Genomic DNA, 21,865 nt, shown 5'->3' with positions numbered 1-21,865 from the left:
AATCTGAAATCAATGGAGACGCATGCCTCTGAGGAGGTCTCTGGAGCACTTTTAAGAAGGGTTAACTGAACGAAGATCCTTCTCCAAAGTAGGTGGTAGTCAGATAAAAAGACAACTCCAGGCAGACTGGATGTGTGCTCCCTCATTTATCCCTCCAGTCTACACTTCAGGTAAGAGAAGCAAGTTTCTTTTCAGTTGAGAAAGTGAAAGTTGCAGGCTGGCATGAAGGCATATTGAATCACCTCATTTATAAGATGATTCAGGGTGGCTTCCTAGGAGCAGACCTGGACAGGGGACATGAGCACAGTGATGCATTAGGAGGTTAAGGAACAGCTTCGGGCCAAATGCCAAGGAAAAGAGACCGAGGCCAAGTCTACAGGGAAGTCCCAGAACTTCTCATGTCCTAGACAAGGGAGCAGCAGCATTCACTTACCGCCAGCATTCCTCCTTTGATTAAGGGTCAAGGCAAAGGCCAATCCTCAATATTTGGTGTTCTCCCTGATGACAGCTCACCACCAGAGGCAGTAGGCAGTATGCAAGAGGTGGGAGTATTACGTGGCTGTTAAGAATGGGGTTCCAGTGCGCTTCCTCAAGACTCAGCTATTCCACTCCTTGAAATATACCCAGAAGATGCTCTACCACACAATAGGGACATATGCTCAACCATGTTCTTAGCAGCCTTATTCATAATAGCCAGAACATGGAGACAGCCTAAGTGTCCCTCAGTAGAAGAATGGATAAAGAATCTGTGGTACATTTACACTATGGAATACTATTCAGCTATTAAAAACAAGGAATTCTTGAAATTTGTGGACAAGTGGATTGAACTAGAAATGATCATAATGAGTAAGTTCACCCAGAAGCAAAAAGAGTCCAATGGTATATACTCACTTATATCAAGACACTAGCCCAAGGGGCATGTCCCATGAAAGACTTTACTTACCAGGAAAGTGGGTGAGAGGGGAGGACATCCTATTGGGACTTTAGGTGAGAGAATCATGGGGAAATAGAAGGATCCAGAGAGTCCTGGAAACCTACAAGAAGAACATTATGATGGGTGGTGGATCTGGGCCCAGGGGTCCTACACAAACTATGGCACCAGCCAAGGACAATATAGGCAGTAAACTTTGAACCCCTACCCAGACCTAGCCAATGGAGGACATTCTCCACTGTTGAGTCAAGAGTGGGGACTGACTTTCACATGAACTCTGGTGCCCCATTTTTGACCACGTCCCCTGGATGGGGAGGACTGGTGACAGTCAGAGGAAAGATAGCAGGCTACCAAGAAGAGACTTGATACCCTATGAACATATACAGGAGGAGGAGGTCCCCCTCAGCCACAGACATAGGGGAGGGGAGTAGGGGGAAGGTGGGAGAAAGGGAGGAATGGGAGGATACAAGGGATGGGCTAACAGTTGAGATGCAATATGAATAAATTAATAAAATATTTAAAAAAGAATGGAAAAAAAGAATGAGGTTCCAAATTCAGAGCCAATATACAAAAGATAATAAAGGGATTATATCTAAGGCTGGGAGCTAGGACCACAGCACCAAAGAGATCTACTAAAGGTGAATTAGTAAACAAAGGCATCTCAGAGAGGTGACGTTTAAGGAAAAAAAAAAAAAAGGAATAGCAGAGGAAGCTGGATGTGATGCTACACACAGCACCAGGGAGCAAAGTAGACTGGAAACGGGCATGAGTAAGTTTCTCTTTAGATTTCCTGTTTTATAAAGTGAAAGGGGGGGGGGGGCGACTGGTCTCAAACAGGCTGAGCAGCTTGCCCTGGGTGACACAATTCTTGAGGTCATAGACAGCTCAGTTCTGACATGCATGGCCAGGTGAAAGGTACAACACACAAGGAAGACCCCTTTGTTGGCAGGGCATTGGGGGTATGGAGAGACAACTTAGAGGGGACCAGTGAGAGAGGAAAAACACCCAGATCTCCGCCTGCCACACACCCCCACCCCCATACTTGCATGCTATTTCTTAGAAGAGAGGAGCCTCTCAAGTACATGGATACGACTGAACAGACACAGTTATAAATAAAGTGACAGATACCATGGCAACAGGGGAAGCAAAACGAAATGCATCATCTTATTGTAAAGGGCAAAACCTACTCTATATATACAGCAGCGAGCGTCTCCATCCTCTTTCCAGCACTTTTTTTTGCACAAACACTTCAGACTTCACATGAAGAAGGTCTGCCTCCTCAGCAGCAGTGATTCAGTCACATAACGTATGTGTATTTTTGTACCTGTCTCTGAGTCTCTGCGTGATCATGTGTTCCGTTATATAAAATGTGGCTGTGTTTCGGTCTATGAAGACACTGGGATAGATACAAACATAACTGTAAACCAGTAAAATGGATGGATGTAGGATCTGTGGCAGAGTATAATTTTCAGAAGTGGCAGCAGTGATATTATAATATATCTCCTTGCTTGCCTACAGGGAGACCTTGATTCTCTTGTCATTGTTCAGGGAGTCTGGAAGCTCTCATGATTGCCTTATCCAAGTATGTGGTCAATGTGGTATTATGTGGCTTCTATGGGCTCATTAAATACCAGACATCTTCCTCTGGTTCCTCTTGAGACATTCACTCCACAGGAAGCCAGACCTTATGTAGAGAGGCTAGTGGCTCTGAGGCTATCCCCTAAGCCCCAGCCCACCCCAGGAAGACTGCTTCTCTAACACAGAGTATAGGCTGAACTTATTCCTACAGCCACCCATGCTGGAGATGTGGGCAAAGCAATCTGGATGCTTCAGGTTCAAGCTCCCCCAAAGACTCCAGAGGATGCCTCAGAGAACAAGGTATTAACCACATCCTGCCAAAATATTGCGGCTCACTGAACTCATGAGTTGTAATAAATGGTTGTCTCTTGAAGCCACTAAGTTTAGGGAACTTACTTACACTGACCCAGATGTCAGAAACACTCTCGCAATTATCAAAAGAACCTGTTTTAACCACCCAGCGTGTGCCCTGCTCTAGACAGAGACTGCCTGTGTATCACCTCATTCAATGGTCCAGTCTACACCATCAGGAAAACCAAAAAGTATTTTTTCAGATGACAAAATAGAAGTTGATGGCTGAGGTGGTGGCTCGTTGCTTAAACCTCCTGACACTCAAGCATGAGGATTTGTGTTCAGATTCTCCAAAGCCTACATGACCGACAGGTTGGCATCGTGGCCTACCTGTAACTCCAGCCTTGGAAGGTTACACAGCAATCTGTAGAGCTGCTGAGACTATCTATAGCAGAGAAATCTGGGTTTGACAGTGACACAGCCTCAGTGAAACAAAGGGAAGGGCCACAAAGATGCAGACACCAACCCTGGGCCTGCACATGCGTGTTCACACATGAACACATGCAATCCCAAACATGTGTCCACACAATGGATAGATCCCAACTGCACACATAAAAAATGAGAAAAAAAAAAAAAAAGAAAGAAAAACAGAAACAGAAGTGGCCCAGAAACATGTCCAAAGTCATAAATCTGAGAGTGTAGTCTGGGTTCCCTGGATAAAGTTATCTCCTTGTCCCCATAGGTAGGTCACTGCACTCCTTATTTGTCAGAGAAATGGATGCTACCATGCATACTCTCCTGTAACTCGCCAGTGTCAACTATCAGATTTCTAAGCTACACACGCAGAACTGTGTTACTGTTGTAAATGGCACAGTGCAGCACATTGGATAGATTTACCCTAATGCATTAACTTGCCCTCCTGAGGGTGGATATTTGGGTTGTTTAAAAATCATTATTTTTCACTCCTACAAATGATGTTTTAGGAAACGACCTTGCATGTGTGTCTCCATGCCCCGGTATAATTATTTTCCTAGAGCCACTTGCTACACATCAATAAATCGAGCTCTGTAAAGGTTTTGCTCGAAATTCTTCTGGCCATAGATGGGCTTGTGTTCAGCCGCAGCTTTCACGACACGGGAGATTCTTCACTGACTTTTATTTCTAGCAGCAGCATTCTTTCCACGTTTGTTGAAGTCTGATGACGGTTGATTTGGTGTTGAGAATGTACAGTTTTCTTCCATTATTAAATGATAAAAGGTGTTTTTAAAACTACACTGGGGTAAGGATCTCTATGCTTAATTGTGCTAGGATTCAGCCTGTGGTGACACTGGCTATGACGGTGGCCAAAGATAGGGCATGTTACTTGTCTAAGCCAGTTATGTTATCTCTGAAATAGACGTAGAGATGTTGTCCTCTCTTAGGATTCATATCAGGTAGTGCAAGCTAAACCCAAGGCCCGAGGCCCTGAGCAGGACAAATAGCTGAGTTATGATATAATATTATTTTGGGTGAGGAGAACACCTCTCAGTGTATCTGACCACAGAGTTTCTAAAGCCCTGAGGGAAAAAAAAGCAGGCTGTGGGTGTGAAAGCAGGTGGCTCAAACAACACCAGCCTCATCCCCAGAGACTCACAGCCCACAGAGTCTTATGTTCTCCCTAGGACCCACTGAGCATTATCTGTAGCATCAAGTTATTTAACAACTGTTTTTGAACTCAGACAAGTTTGAGATGACTTTAATTTTTTTATGTTATTGTTTGAAGGAGAGATGTCTCTCATAACGTCTCCTTGTGTTTGACCACTTGCTACCCAGTCTATGACCTTTCTAGGAAGCTAGCAGAGGTGGGTCTCTACGGCCTTGCCTTTAAGGGTTGTAGCCCATCTCTGATCCTGCTGCCATTCTCTGTTTTTCCTGGTTCAGGTGCCAAGTGAGCATTAGCACAGAGACAGAAAGCCCCTCACCTGGCTTTCCTAGCCATAACGGGGTGAAATTCTCTGTAACAGTGAGCCAAAATAAAGTCTGAGTATTTTGTGGCAGAACAAGAAGAGTAACCAATATGAGTAGAGACAAGAAAGGATAGGAGGACGAAGATGAGCCATTACAGTATGTGTGGGCTTCCTATATATGCATTCCACCGGACAGAGCTTGGCCGTCCACACTGCAGAAGCAGCAGTGGCCTAGCAAGCACCCACCCCTCCTCAGAGTAGTGCGTCCCATACTTCTGCCCATTTTCTTCAGCAAGACAAATCAAACTACCTACCTGGGAAGAAAACCTGAGAGTGGAGAGGAGCAAGCAGTGAAACTTTGAGCATGGGGTGAAAGAGAGAAAGAGAGAGACAGAGAAACACACATTTATTTCTTCACCCACTAGGATTTATTTCCTTTGAATCAACTGTCAGCTAGGGGTACAGCACTCACTTTAGAGAGCTTAGAAATGTCACAGGTGACCCAAATTCTGCTTCTCTTTCCCTACTGGGACTCTTCCAATAAGGTTAACCTTCATCACAGAAGATTCCAATATAATTTTTTTTTCTGAACCCTAGGCTAAGGAAGCCACTCCCTATTATTCAATCCAGAACATTTAGTAAGCCCAGTTTATTGTTCCATCGAATCTCCAGAGGCTTCGAATTGGGATTAAATGTCACAAAAAGAAGATAACTTAGACACATGAGCCCCCTTGGCACCAGTCTTGCTAGGCTTGTCCTGTGTGGGTGGACAGCATTAGGCTGCTGTGGGCACATTTTCCTCAAGAACTCCTTGTTGCTTGAACCCAACTGTTTTCATATCACACTGTATAAAAAAAAACTAACCAAAGGACTGTAGCACAGAGCTACTCTTTTCTGAACTTTCACCCACTTCACCATCAATTTTCTATGTTCCTAGGGCCTGATCTCTAATTAAAGTGAGATAATCAGTGCCATCAAAGAACACAGGAGAATGCCAGGGCATCTCAGTAAAGACTACAAATACTGGCTGCAATTGTCAGGTGGGTTCTCTCAGGTGTGCAGATTCAGTGGCTGAGAGTGAGGAGTACGTATGTCAGGTCAATTTGCTTCCAGGTGAACCCTATCTCTCTGTGTACTTTGCCTCTGCTCTTTGATGGTAGCTGTTGGGGTGCTTCTGTCTCAAAGATAAAATGCATGACCAAAAGCAAGTTTAAAAATAGTGTATTTTGGCTTATGATTCCAGAGGAGTGGCTAGAATCTATGATGGCAAGCAAGGTAGATACAGAGACAAGGGTGGAAGTTACATCCACATACAGGAAGCAGCAAGATGGAGCACAGGAAAAGAATGAGGCTACAAGGCTTCAAAGCTCGCTCCAGTGTGGTACTCCCTCCAGCAGTGCTCCACTTCTTAAACATTCTATAATCTCTCTACAAATAGCCCTATCAACCGGGACCAAGTGTTCAAATACAGGAGCCTCTGAGGGACATTTTCCATTCAAACCACCATGTATACTTTATATCCACACCTGCTAGCAGGTCTAAGGTGATTCTGCTTCTCCTGCCACAATAAACCACAATGCCCGTCATCTTGAAAATCCTATCACTTGCTTGAGATGGGGGGCTTCTACTCTTCCATGTCTCTCACTAGGACCTCATACTGACTTCTGCCTCTGAGTGCAGAGTCTATGATTCTGAAATGCTGAACCTAAAGACTCAGAGGTCTTACCCAGGAGCCTTACTTTCCCTTAGCTCTAGCTTTACAGCTGTGGAAGCCTAAGAGTTTGACCATGGTAACAGCTAAACATATCTTCCTCTTTCCCGTGTTGGGTCATATACCTTCAGTGGTCCAATTTTTTTCCCAGTCTCTAAATTTATCACTAAAATTTTTGATGGAATTTTTCATATCATTAGCTTTCTTTTCCTTTTATACCCTCTTGGCACAGCCCTTTTGATTTTTGTTTTTTATTAGTTTTACTGATAAAACTTTTGTTTTCAAGAACTTTTTTAGATTTTAACCAATGAGGACAATATATCTGAACAAATGGAGTCAGGAAGAGGTGGGGCTCCCAGAATCACCCACAGTTCAAGGAGATCTTGGGCACATATCCTTCTGAACCGAAGACACATAGGAATAGTTTTCGAGCCCTCCAGTGCAGACATACCTTGACATCATATTTAGGGCTCCTCTGTAATAACCATGCTTTTCCTGGATCTCAGCTCCATAACTTGGGTGTGCATTTTAGTTGATACTGACAGCCTTTCCTGTGTAATCATTTGGCTTAACTGTTTTAAAGTCTAAGCGGCTGTTGGGTTGCCCTAAGTAATAGCTCTACCTGTAGTTTTGACCATAATCATCATAAGGCTTTTCTGATAGGAGACCAATTTTCCTAGCATCACTGTAGTCTGCTTGCTCAGCCCTTGACTCTTTCACTCTGTAAAAGATTTGTTTTGTTTCTGCTGTTTTCCACCATTTCTCTTCCACTCGCTCCATCACCAAGAATATTAGGCCCAGGCACATGTCTGTTTCCTCTGCACATCTGTTTTTCTTATCCTTTAGGAATTAACTGCTATCTTGAGTGGATCCAGATCACAACCACTGACAAATGGGATCTTCTTTTTCTAAGTCTTCATCACCCTGCTGTCTTCGCTTTCTATTTCTTGCTTTGATATCAAAGATGAGATTTAAAAAAAAAATCAACTAGTTGAATTCATCCATTATTTTAGACAAAATCAGATACACTGTTACTACTTATTTACCAACTCAACTTGAGAAATTGAAATTAACTTTATGGCACAGAAAACTCTATAACCTTTCAGTTGACCACTGAAATATCTATTCATCTATCTATCTATCATCTATCTATTTATCATCAACTATCAGTCATCTATATCTATCTATCTATCTACCTGTCTGTCTGTCTATATCTTCATCTTCCTATATAACACAAATATCATCTACCTACCTATTCGTTTTACACACACACACACACACACACACACACACACACACACATATCTTTTTCTGTCTCTTTACCTCTCTTCTTCATGATCACCCCTGGTGAATGGGTGCAACAAAATCCCAAGTATATACCATGGTTAGGATAAGGTATTAGTGTTAAGGATGATTAGGTAGTCTAAGAATGTAGGTGCATCTGGTTCCTTTCACTAGCATTTTGGATTCAATACTAAAGCTTGCTACATTAGGGCCTCTGTGATCATGTGGAATTTAGTCATTTTCCAATTTTAAGTCCTGGCTTACAATCCTTACTGAGAAACACAGTAAAAGAAGCAAAATGATTATTCCTCCTACCACTGTCTTAAAGTCTCAGAAATGGAAGCAATGAGTGCATTGAGACAGACCTCCTCTGGAAGGGCCTGGAAGAGCTTCGTGTGGGCTGATGCTCGCCAAGAGTCAGAACCAGCCAGCAAGACCCAGACCAGGGATCACTAGTCACGTGTTGCTGGTATTCTTTAGTAGTTGTTCCTACAGCCACAGGAGAAAACGCCATAAGAACAGGAGAAAGGTCATTTTTTGAAGCCCAGAAGCTGCCCACCATGGCCATGCTGGAAACAGAGTCTCTAGCTATGGTTCTGGGCTTCAAGCGACCTCATCTCTGAAGGCGCCAGACAAACCCTTCCATGTATGAGATTTTAAAGTAGAGAATAAAGTATCCTTGGGCTTCCTTGGAGTTTTGAATAAATCAAATAGCAGCACACAAGCAAGAGCCAGAAAAGCAAAGATTAACACATCAACCGTAAATGAATTGTGGGGAAGGGAATATGTAGCTTAGATGTGCTTCCTTGTTTTCCCCATTACCACCACAATAAACTTGGCCAGCACAACCTTTAGGCTTCCTTCTTCAGGGAAAGACTCAGAGACTGTCATTTGAAAGCAGAAATCCAGGGCAAAGAATATCTTTAGCTCACTCATCAGAACCTTCCTGGGCTTTCTTTCCCAAGCTCTCTGTAAGAAGAACCTGGGGTTGGAGTAGTTCCCCAAAAAGGCTACAAGGAGAAATTTCCAGAGTGTACATGTTCCTCTAACACCATCCCTGATGCAATGTCATCTTGTCCTGAACACTCCTGTGTACAGCAGGATAAAGCTCCGTGTGTTGTGAGCATGCTGAGGCACAATGGAATGTTCCACTAAACACAAGTGTATACCATGTTGAGCAAGAGGCAAAGGCAACACAAAAACTAGAAAGTATCTATAAATGTTCTAGAGAAGTCTGCTCACAGTCTACCTGCTTATGTTGCATCTTATACTCTATCTGCTGTGTCTTACATTATATCATTCATATTTTACACCATATCTACACTGTGTCCTGACTCCTGGGTTCTCTTAGATCTGTGAGAGGAAGCCACACCCCAGCTCCAAAGCATATGTATACATTCAGGAGAGAATCAAGAAAGTGGAATGTGGAGATAGACAGAAACTCAGTGATCAGGCCCAGGGAGAACTCAGGTGAGGTCACATCTGGATGACATGGAGTGGGATAGCAGTGGAAGAAGGCTCCGATAGTTTTATTTTATTCTTTTTTATTAGTGAACTTGTACATCCTGAACACAGGCCCCGCCCCTCTTTCCTCCTGGTCCCACCGTTCTACTGTCTTCCCCTCTCCTCCCTTTCCTCAGAAAAGGGGAGCCCCCACTCCCCGTACCAACTCACCCTGGCACATCCAGTCACATCAGGACTAAGTGAATCTTGAAAGAAGGTTTTTAAGTGATGACTTGAGTTCTTGCTGCACAGAGCATGCAGTTTGTTGACTGACTAGGCCGAGCAAGGTGACTGGACTCTAAGACATCATGTTTTAAATGACAAGTAAGTGGAGAGCTGTGAAGGAAAAGTAAGACAGTCACGATACACTGTGGATGAGGTAGAATTTAAGGCGGCATCTTCTGACTTCCAGGCTGCTTCTAACAAGTAGCAGGAGGCTCCTTTTGGACAAACTTAGCTAAGGCCTGCGTAACTCCACCATATGTCTTCGTGTCACAGAGAGGTCTCCAGGTCAGCACTGGACTCCTGCGTTGCTTCATAATTAATATGCATACCATCTCCTGCCTTAACCTGGAGTGACATGCACTTGTTCATAAAGAGACCAGACATGTATACACAAATACTCCCCCATGTTTGGAGTAGGTAAGAATCCTTCTGGCATAAGGGAGAAGAGGCATAAACAAATGTATGACATATAACATCATCAGTAATGGGAAAAACAAATTCTGAGTTGGATCAAAGAACAAAAATCTTAGAACAGAAAGCAAAACCACTTGAAGAAAAATGTCATAAAAACAGCATCCGCCCCCAGCCTGCAGCTTCCACTCTCCTTCCTTGTCAGCTCCAGCCAGCTGGTGTCTCTCTCAGCTCCGCCCGCCACTGCTTCCAGGCCCTGTTTGCAATTCTAGTTCAGAGACACCACCCTGTCCCCAGGCTTTGAACCTTTGAAGCTTTGAGCCCACAGTGGTTTTTTTCTTCCTCTGGTTGTTTGTGTGACTGACCCACCTTGTCCTTCATGACCAAGTTTACCTGTTGGTTCTTTTGAGTTCTCTCGCTGTCTCAATACATTCTATGCCATAGAACGGTACTAGTTTGGGCAGGTGTGTGGAAGCAATGTGTATGGAAATATGGTAATCCACAAAAGCCACCGCCCCCCAAAATCAAGTTATTTGTCATTATTAATGGAGCTGCAGCATGGTTTTTTATGACAACATCTGGGAAGTCTATGACTCATACCATGCACTGGAGTAGTTCAGAGATGAATGTACGTCATGCTCATGAGTATTAACACACTCTCTTCAACCTAGAGAGGACAGTGCACTCACCTATAATTCAGTTAGAGGCTCTGAGGACATACTTATTTGTGACTTAAAATTGAGGAAGATTTATTTTATATTTGAGGCTATAAAATTCAAATTAGATAGAAATATTGAATCTAAAATACCTAATAATGATGATCTTATCTGTATTAAGTAAACATAGTCACAGAACTAAACGGTATAAGTAGGGATGGGAGACCTCTGGCTTAATGTTTAATAGCAATCCATGTGCTAAGTATTTAAATTATTTCAAAATCACAGAGGCTGGAATTTTTGTTTCAAAAACTTTACCCATGTGTATTTCTACCAGTGTCAGGTCTTTTGACTTAGTAAACCACTTCTAGACCACTCTGCTAAGTAAGTAGCAACAAATTCTCACAAAGATATTTACATTCAGAAAGATTAAATTAATGTAGCATTAAAATAGTAAAAATAGAAATAATTTTAAATTACAGTAATAAAAATGTTTAGTGGGCTATTATATACTCATGTGTCAAACTCACAAGGAATATTCAATATCATTGCTTCATCCTTTGCATATATTTAGTATAAAAATATGTTTTTTTATAACTCAACTTGTTTCTTTACTGACAATAGTTGAAGTTTCATTGAAAAATTGGGGGTGGGAATAAGGGATAAATGATACCATTCACGCAGTGACTTTCTCTGTGCCTTTATAAGGTCATTCCCTGAACTCTTCCATTGTTCTCCAAGAAGATATGACTTGGAAAAGCCACATGAGAATAAATGAAGATCAAGCATCACACACACCTGGGCAGAGTGCTCTTGTCTGTCTAGTCATTGGACCGATGTTGACATATTAGTCACTGTTAGTGCCCCTCAGAGAACAATGCCACACTTTTCTACTCATATATACCCCTCAAGTGTCCACAGTATACAAATTATTTAAGCGTTAGTTTCTTGTGCTTTGTGATATGTACCTTGCAGGTTGTATGAAGAAATAGATGTTCTTGTCACTCTTCCTGCAGCCAGAGCAAAACATGCTTCCTCTGTTTTTTCCTGGTATCCTGTGGTCCTCCTCTTCTTCTTCAACTGCCAATAATATAAAGCAAATGGAATTTAATAACACTCTAGTGAGAAGGCACAAGTACAGTACTGGAGCAGAGTCAATTAATAGATGTCTCGGGTCCCAGGCTCATGCTTACAGGCACAGGGATTAGGACATTTTAAAGAAAAAGGAAATAATATTGGGTGCATCTACCTGAGATTGGTCAAGGCATATTGAGAAGTAGTAAAATCAGAGGTCCGTGACAAAGCAAGACCTTGTTTTGATTTCAGCGGCACCCCTTATCGGTAATTTTAGATGACAGCCTGACAGACATGTTGTTTAGATTTAAGTGTCACATGGATGAAACAGTGTCTACCTTTTGGTAGCTCTCTGAGAAATGAAGTCATATATAAAGTATTTAGTGTGCTGGCCAACCCTGCTATTATGGAACAACTATGTATCACTTTACTATTACAGGGAATATGGGAGGCTTTAGAATAAACTCACCCAATACAGTGGCACCAGCCTGTTATCCCAGCACTGAGGCAGAGGCAGGCATATTGCTGTGAGTTTGAGGCCAGCCTGGTCTATAAAGAGAATCCAGGACAGCCAAGGCTACACAGAGAAACCATGTTTTGGAAAACAAATAAACAAACAACAACAAAAACCCCAAACAAACAAAAATACACCACCACCAACAACAACGACAGAAATCCCTAAACAAAACAAAACAAAAAACTGGACTTGGATTCAAATCTTCATCCTTTTTTATTAATTTTGTTTCAAGATGTGCAATACATTCAGCATGGAAAACTTTGGTTTTGAGGTCATGATGTTTTTCAGGTCTGTATTTGCTTTATGTCTTAACCGGTCTATTGAGCAAATATCTGAGTCTATATAAAAACTTTGCCTGTCAATAATAAATCTGATGGCCTATAGCTTAGGCAGGAAATAGGAGGTGGGACATCCAGCAGACAGAAGGATTCTGGGATAGAGCCAGGCTTGGGGAGATCTATGCCAGCAAGAAGTGAGGAGGACCAATGTATCCTATCTGAGCACAAGTAACCGGCCATATGGCAGAATGTAGATTAGCATAAATGGCTTATCTTAAGTTATGAGCAAGTCAGAGAAGAGCCTATCTACATGGGCTAGGTTTTTGTAAATAATATTTAGACTTTTACAAATCTTTATCCCAGGAACTTGTGACCAGGAGGAAAAACCCTGCAACACAGGCCTCAGAAAATGATCAGTATTCAGTGTTCTTAACTGCTTTTTGCATTATTCTGATGAGACCCCAAGTGCTGTATTGTCTTACCGGTATAGATCTTATGAGCTCTTAAGCCACAATCATTCACTTACATAGGACAGCCTAGCTTTAGCCAGACATGATTTGACCAGAACTCTGCCTTTAAAAGCTTCTTCTCTGTTTATTTTTATTAGAAAAGATCCCATGATAAAATATAGTGGAGGAGGTCAGAGCAGAAAATAGAGAGATGTGTAGAAGTTCATTCAGGGCAAGCGAGGAGCAGCTCTGTGGTGAGATAAAACATGACGCCTTTCCTCTCAGCCTACAATCTTGAAACTATGACTTTCTCCTCTAAGAAATGCAGGTAGTTCAGTATAGAAATGACATATTGCAAGATATCTTATAATATTGTCCTACACATGAACTGTAGAGATTCAGAGAAAGAAGGTTTCAACAGCAGGTGTAAATAAACACTAGCATCAGATGAAAAAAGCATTAGTGCATTGTTTCTGAAGCATCCATACACAGTAACTACACTCACTTCCTGTTTCAGGCCAAGCCATGTAAGCAGATTCAGACTCTGGCCATAAAAAGCCCTAGCAGTTAAAGGTGATTACAGCATAGAATCATACAGGAGAGACTGTGCCAGCATGACCAAGGTCTGTAGAAGAAAAAATGTCAGGAGGGTCTTTCAACCCAAAGGAGAACTCCCAGGGCACCCACAGGATGTGCTTCTATTAGGGAAATGGAGCTAGAGAACACCTAGGAGGCACCCAGAGGACAGTAACTTTCTTCAAGAGAGAGATATTTCCCTTGGTAGTGTAGCCAGGGGTAAGGTACCTGTGCTTATTAAGTGAGCATGGATAAGGGATTGTTTATAGGATAACATGTTGGCTCCTGTCAGATCCAATTTGAGATTCTGGTCTTTTTTTTTTTTAATTCCTTTTTGCTCCTCAGTGTTCCCATTGCCTTTCAATAGTTGTAGTCAACCATCATATATATATATATATATATATATATATATATATATATATATATATATATATATATTCCTTAATCACATCCATATATTTGGAAATATACTTGTAAAAATACATACCATTCTGAGTGTATGCATTTTAAAAATATAAATGATACTATCCTAAAATCCCTGTTCTCTTTTTTATTTTACTGTTTTCTACTGTTTTTGACCAATCATGCTATTTTAAGCTTATAAAGTTCAATGCCTTTTCCCATTGCATATAATTTAAATGTATGTAAGTACTGTATTATATGAATCCATTTCCTTAGTAATAGGCACTTGGTTTGGCTTCAGCTTCCCATTAGCACAAAATTGCTGATCAGTCATGTGGAAAAGGCATGTTGAATTTTGATAAATATTTCAACAGTTCTAAATCATGATTAAAATTTAAAAACAAAAATCTGTTTCTCTATACCAGCAACAACCAAAACTCAAATTCAATATATGCATGAAATGGGGATGGCTTATAGGTTGAGTCCAGTGGGAAATACTTTTCAGTGGGGGAACCTCAACTCAGCTAATGCCACAACCCTCGCGTTCACAGCTGATACTTCCTGCTGCACTTGGCTGTAAAGCTACCCTCTGGGGCAATGCCCGGTTTCAAACATTCCTTTTCTAAAGAGAACTGATCTCCTGCCATCTGTGACAGATACTGTGTGTTCCATTGCCCCAGAGCTTCAAATACTGGAGAAACTAAGTGAATCCTTACTTCTTTATCCTATAAACATTCATTCAATAACTACTATGTGTCAGACATTTCTCTAGTGCTGGGCATACCAGATGAAATGACATTGTTCTTCCCTGCATAATCTGACATCAATGTAAACAAAAAGCTGCAAGAGTAGACAAGTTGACAGGCAGAGTGGCCCATGATGAATCAAGGAACAGGTGTCATTTCCGGGCAGGCATCAGTTAGGAAGGGAAGCACAAGCACCCCTCTTTCCCCATGAGATCCAGACCTTTTTGGGGAAAGCATCTGTGATTTTCTTGTCCATCACTGTGTTTTGGTGCCTCATACAGATTTTGATATATGGTATTGCATATGTCATTCTTAACGGATACATGAACAGTTGAAGACAATGAAGTATTTACATGTCAGGAGGCCATTTCAATCTAAATGTATGTCATATTTTTAAAATTATGAGAAATCCCTGAAGTATATAGGAATCCCAGGGGAATTCCAGACTCCCTGAGGTCTGAAGCTGGGGAAGACTCTAAAGGAATTTGTCTACATATTGCTTTGAGGGGGGTAGATTTTATGTTGTGGGCAATAGTACCTATGGAAAATATTCAAGCCAGGAAGGGAAATGATCAAACCTGAATTTTAGAGGTAAGCATAGAGGAAGAATGATCCCTCTATAGCAGGAAACAGGACGAAATGATGCAGAGAAACTACTTAGGAAGGCTTGTAATTAGGGCATCATCAAAAGGCAAAGAAGGTCTGAGCTAAGTTAGGAACAGTGTGAATGGTTGGCTGGCCTCTGGGTGTAGTGGTTCCTTAAGGCAGTAGTATGTGTCTCCTTGTGGCTGTGAACAGAACTATGGGACAAAGATAAAACTTGCCTTCTCATTTCTGGACTAGTTCTTATCTAGTCCAGTCTCATCACTAGATAGTAGATGTCTACCAAGGCCTGCGACAGAAACACTGGGAGCATAAGAACAATTATCAGATGCCCAGTTGAGCCTCTCTGTAAGTCAACTTCCTGTAGGAGACAGGAGAGGGAGAAATTACCCTGAAAGGGGTGAGAGAAAGGAAGGTGGAGCTATGGCTTCAGTTTCTCAGTAACAAGTAGCACATTTCATGTGAAAGTAAAGGAGTCCACAGTGCAAAACGCATGCACTCAAGGAGGAGCTGGTGAACGCTAGAGCTTTGTGATTTCACATGGCTTTCCCTGAAGCCTGGCTAGGGCACCGGCCTTTGTTCTAGGAGCAGAGGCTGCTGTGGGATGAAGAGAGAGGTGACCTGACCGGATTTGCATTCCAAGTACTATAAGATCTCAAGACCAGGCCAGACTTGGGAGACAGGGCCAGTGCTCTGGATGACAAAAGACAGAAGAATCATACCTGGGAGTGTAATTATACGTGAAAGGACCGTTTTGCTACTGTGTCCATACGAGCTGGTAATCAATTTTCGACAGGGAAAAGGAGGTGAAATCTATGGATGAGGATCATTTTGAGCAGGAGTAACTGGATGATGGTACCAGTGGCCTGGTTTAAAGAGGCATACAGGAGAAAATTAAACCCTACTCAGTGAATATATTCCCCCTCCTCTCCTTTCCTCCTCCTCTTCCTCCTCTTCCTCCTCCTCCTCCTCCTCCTCCTCCTTCTTCTTCTTCTTCTCTCTCTCTCTCTCTCTCTCTCTCTCTCTCTCTCTCTCTCTCTCTCTCTCTCAATGTGTGTGTGTGTGTGTGTGTGTGTGTGTGTGTGTGTGTGTGTGTGTTTATAAAAGGGATATCACAGTAATTTTGAGTTTGAGACATCCTGAGTCAGAAACTATAACCTCTTGGGATTACATCATGGCTGGACCAATGAGAATAGACAAAACCAACTATTATAGAAAACACTATACCAACCAATAACTCAAGAAAGATGGATTGATTTCACCACTAGACCCCAAAAAGAATTCTGAACTTCTGGGCCTTGAACTTGCCTTTAGTCATATATATATCTTTTGGCTCATACTTACATGAGATGCGAGATTTTTCTTTCTAAATATTGTTGCCAGTATGGGGAAATAACAGAAATATGAACAGAGAATATAACTTGGTGAGAAATTCATATTTTTCATAATGTTCCAGGAGATGAGATTGAACGATTACATCATTTTCTAAGACATAACGAAAATCCCTGCCAGATCCAAGTCTGTAACCAAGCCCAGATGCAGTAGGGTGCCCGCCATAGCTCTCCTTTCTGCCATGCTCCCTTCCTATTGATTTAGGGTTGGTGGTGGAAACTCAGGAGAAAACGGTTCACAGGACACTGACAGGCAAATAGCACCAGACCCAAGTTCTGAGAAGAAAGTTCTAGAGAAAGTTTGCATCTTGGCTCTACTTCTTGGTTTTTTTTTTTCCAATATGACTCAGTTTTGGTGAGAAATAAGTGTTTTGGCTGCTCCTCAAGAACAGAGCCTGTTGTCAATATGGATTAGGGACAGCGTGCTCTCCTTCTATCCAAAGCCCCGCTGGCCTCCCTTCCAGCATCCTTATGTGCTGCTCAGGAAGGAGCCACACACCCAGCACGCATGTGTCAGCTCTGCCTGGTGTCTGCCACAGCAGAGCCATTGCAAGAGGCCATATCAGCCAACCTGTCACCAGGCTGAGGAATCTGCTTAATTACAAAGGGTGACTGTGTTCACCTCTTCTCCCCTTATCAGTTAGAATTTCTTTCTTCTTTAACTGAGTTGTCTTGAGGGCTTATGGTGAATGTGGTCATACCCAAAGTCAGAGGGATGCTTTCTTTTTCTCCAAATAGTGTCACAGCTGAGTATCTTCTCACAAGGCCAGAGAGTCAAGAAGAGATCCCATATTGTAACTTTCATGTTTAGATTTTGAAAATTCTCTCTGTCATCACCCTCAGAGGTTCAAAACAGCAGGCAGAGGATGTGGTTTGGCAACCAGGTTCAAACCTTGGTTGAAAAGGTGTCTCTCAAAGTTTAAATTGTACTTGGGTCAGATGGGCGTCATGTTAAAATAAAGCTTCTGATTCAGCATCTGTAGGGCTAGCCTGAGATTAATAATTTCTATAAACTCCTAAGTGATGTTGATGTGGCTGATCTGAAGACATCCTGAGTGGTGAGACTCTAGACTCCTGCCAAATCTTTGCCTATTCAGAGAATGAATTCAAGTCACAGTTACAACATCTCTTGTTCCTCAAAGACCTTGTAAACATCTTAGGATGTTCTCCTGATCTCTATACAAAGGACCATTTCCCCTCATTTGAACTGACACAAACTTCCATCACAGCCCTGGAGCCTTCTACTATCAAGGCTCTTAAAGCCTATATGTATCTCTACTTTCGTTGTAATCATTTGTGGAGTTCTCAGAACAATTCTGGGAAAGAAAGGAGTCTGACTTGCTTGTTCCACCTTTTCTGCTTTATTTCCCTGCATTGCTAATATGGCTATTTTACTGTATCTGTCTTTCCTCAATAGAATGTAAACTCCAAAAGAGAAGGCTTTAAATAAGTGTGATGGTGTGATTGTGTGTGTGTGTGTGTGTGTGTGAAGTAGCCTATTATATGACTGATAATAAATATTTGTTGAATGAATGTAGGAATAACTCCTAGAGAGGGCACCACATGGAGCGTAAGCAATGTCTAACCACAGACGGCAAGGCACCTGCCACTCATCGGGGTGGAGCAATGAGGAGTGTGATAGAGGTTGGAACTCAAGTGAAGGACAGGGCACAACAGAAATAGGAGACAGATCGAAATGAGATTTTATAGGCAACACAGCAGAGTCCAGACAGTGATATGAGTGATTGCTGACATCTCATTCTTTCCTTCTTTTCTCCTTCTCCTTTCTACACTTGCCCTTCATTATCTATTTCTTGTCACTGTCATCACTGTCACCACCACCACCACCACCATCATCATCATCATCTTCATCACCATCTGCAGTGCTGGAGATCACAGACAGGGCCTTATAAGTACTAGACAAGTGTTCCTCCATTGACAATCATCTGTAGTCCCTTTTCATTGATATTGATGGAGCTCTCTTCAGACCACCACTGTCTTGTCTGTAGACACCAGATACAGAGCACCTGAATATTTGTCACTATTGACCTTTTACTACCTATATATTGTAAAGGCATTATTTCATCACCCTGAGCATTAATTCCTAACAAAATGAATTTGTGAATGTAACTTTAGTTTTAACCATTACTTTTTACAATCTTGAAGTTTCCAACGACTGTTTTCTCTAGGAAGAACAAACTGTTTCATTCAGCATTACCTGATTGGAACAGTTATTACTTTTCTATTAGTTTGAGGGTAGGTGCAGATATCTGTGAGCTACAAATTATCCAACAAACATCTCCATTTGTTCTCTCAGTCTAATGGGAAATTATGGGAACAAATCCTTACAAATTATTTGCTTTGACCTGTTTTATGATATCTGGACATATTTTTTTTACATATATCTATATCTATACCTATATCTATCTATCAATCTATCCATCTATCTATCTTTCTGTCATCTATTCCTTAATACTAAGAGAATTCAGAAGTGCCATATTAGCTGCAAAGGGCATCCAACCGGCTATCTGCACTCTACCTGATAACTTCTACCAAGAGAAGAACAAGGAATTTCTTGGATAGTAGATGAAAACAGGGTTATTATAATCAGATAGATACTGAATCCAAATACAAGTATGACATTGACAAATGTGTGAATCTCAAGTGTCCTAGGGAAAGTGAGAACCAGACTCAAAGATGTTAATTTTCACTGATGCTTTAGCAGTTGTGAATGCAGGATGATGAAAGTGTAGGAACGAAGAAAGGATAGAAGCAAGGAAAAGCTAACCATATGTTACCGTTAATGACTACAGCAGCCTAGGGAGCTTCATGGAGGCTCAGCGGGTTGCTTAGAAGGGGGTCTAGTTTATGTGTGCAGCACTGTGGAATGATGGGATTTCTGAGGAAGCCCTTCTGTGTAGTGAAGTTTCACAGAGAAAAGATTGCAGACATCAGTTCTTTTGCTAGGCAGTGCCTGTTTCAGACTTAGAACTAGATAAAAGTTCACTGTCTTGACAACCTCACCTGCATCCTCTGGCAACTTTAGTGGATATGCAAAATGCTACCTCCTTCATCCTACAATTTAGTGACATTTCTTTAATTCTGGAAATGGTGTCAAAAACTGGAACTTGATGGGTGTGTCTAATCACCCTGGCTACATGTTGATGGCCAACTCAGAGATACAGATCACCTTAGTGATTTGCTGACCCTGAAAGCCTTGGCGGTCTGAAAGTCAAGTACCTAAAGGCAGTGGAAATGGTCCATGACACCAGACTCAATGCATATTCTGTATAGTATGGATTTGGGGGAGATTTAGAAATGTCCCTGCTGGCATATGGAGGTAAGGATTAGTGCCTGTGAGTTTCATGGTTTCTCCTCAGCTCCAGTGACATGGTGGATAGTATCCATGTATTTCAGCACATGCCTGTATTGTTTGGTTAAAATGACTTGACAGTTAAGACCTTGTACCTAGATAGGTGGTCCTATATCAAGATTAAATTCTGATAAACCACTTATTTGATTTATAGTTTTGGTCATTACTCATCAATCTTAGCCTACATTTTCTCATCAATTAAGGGGGTATTATAACAGTATAAAGTTTCTAGTTTTATACTTTGGAAGTCAATCTGGCGCTTTCTCAGAAAATCGGAACTAGTGCTACCCCAAGACCCAGCTATTCCACTCCTTGGTGTATACCCAAAAGATGTTCCACCACCACACAATAAGGACATTTGCTAGACTATGTTCACAGCAGCCTTATTCATAATAGCCAGAATCTGGAAACAACCTAGATGTCCTTCAACTGAAGGATAAAGAAACTGTGGTACATTTACACAATGGATTATTACTCAGCTATTAAAAACAAGAAAATCTTGAATTTTGCAGGCAAATAGGTGGAAATAGAAATGATCGTCCTGAGTGAAATAACCCAACCCCAAAGAAAACTCACTCATGGCATATACTCACTTATAAGTGGTTATTAACCCAATATAGATGTCCTCTGAGAGTCTCCACCCAATGGGGGATTATGGCAGGTGCTAGTACTCGCTTCTGGACTCCAGGTGAGAGTGGTATGGAAGAATGGGGAGATACAAGGATCCAAAGAGTCCAGGAGCTCCACAAGAAGACCATCAAGACTGGCAGATCCAGACCCAGCGGGGTCTAGCACTAACTACTAAACCAACAGAGGTCAATGTATGCAGTAAACCTAGATCCCCTGTCCAGATCTAGCCAATGGACAGCTCATTCTCCATGATTGTGAGGAGAGCAGGGACTGCCTCTGACATGAACTCTGGTGCCCCCAATTTGACCACTTCCCCTTGGTAGGGAGGCCTGGCAGCACTCAGAAGAAGGGAAAGCAGGCTATCCAATGAGACCTGATAGCCTGTGGTCATATGGAAGGGAAAGAGGTCCCCTTCTGTCAGAGGTCTAGGGGAGGGGAATAAGGTGAAAGTGGGGATGGAGTGAACCGGGAGATACAAGTGATGGATAACAATCCTGATGCAATCTGAATAAATCATTTAAAAAATTTTCCTGGTTTTATTAAGAGGCCTCTGAAACCTTGATGCAGTATCTGATACACAGATATACAAAAGATCCTAAGAATAACTGTAGGTAGTAATATTCTAACATTTTTCTCTAATTTTATATAAACACTCATTTCATTTCCTCTGTAAGCTTTAAGCTGTGTCATATATTTCTATTCCTATGCTCACACCATCCATTCACCTCTCTACCTGTTTACCCCTCAGCCATCAGCCTATCTGTCTATCCGTCCATCTACATGTATATTTTTATAAATAGTTAATGATAGAACAAAGGCTTTTTTTTTAATTAAGCAGGAGAATATGCTGGGTTCTTTATGTAATTGTTATGGACAAACAATAAATATATTGTTAAAAATCTCTTTCATTGATGAGTGAAAAATCTAAGTGCCAAAATTAATCAGGGGAAAACGCATTCAATGTCAAAGGCACAAAAACAACTCTGTTTTCTCTTCACTTTCACCTCAGGCTTGCATAGGCGTGCATATTCATCTTTATTTATAATGAATCAGGGTCAATCAGAAATGAAATACCTTGCCCACTGCAGAATTCCTGTTGGGGTTTTTCTGGACAGAATGGGAGGAGAGAAGAAAAGGAAAAGGAAACAGGATTAACTTCTCAGGCACATGAAGTGTAACACTGTTGAGAGATGATATTGTCTAGATGGTTCTACAGAGACCTGCCAAAAATAAGATTGGAGGTAATAGGGCTGGACAGGGCTTATCCAGACAGTCACTTCATGTTGCTCA

This window comes from Acomys minous (assembly GCF_964271855.1).
Source record: "Acomys minous genome assembly, chromosome: 12".
NCBI classification, from domain to species: Eukaryota; Metazoa; Chordata; class Mammalia; order Rodentia; family Muridae; genus Acomys; species Acomys minous.
Note: the sequence above shows the minus strand (reverse complement) of the source record.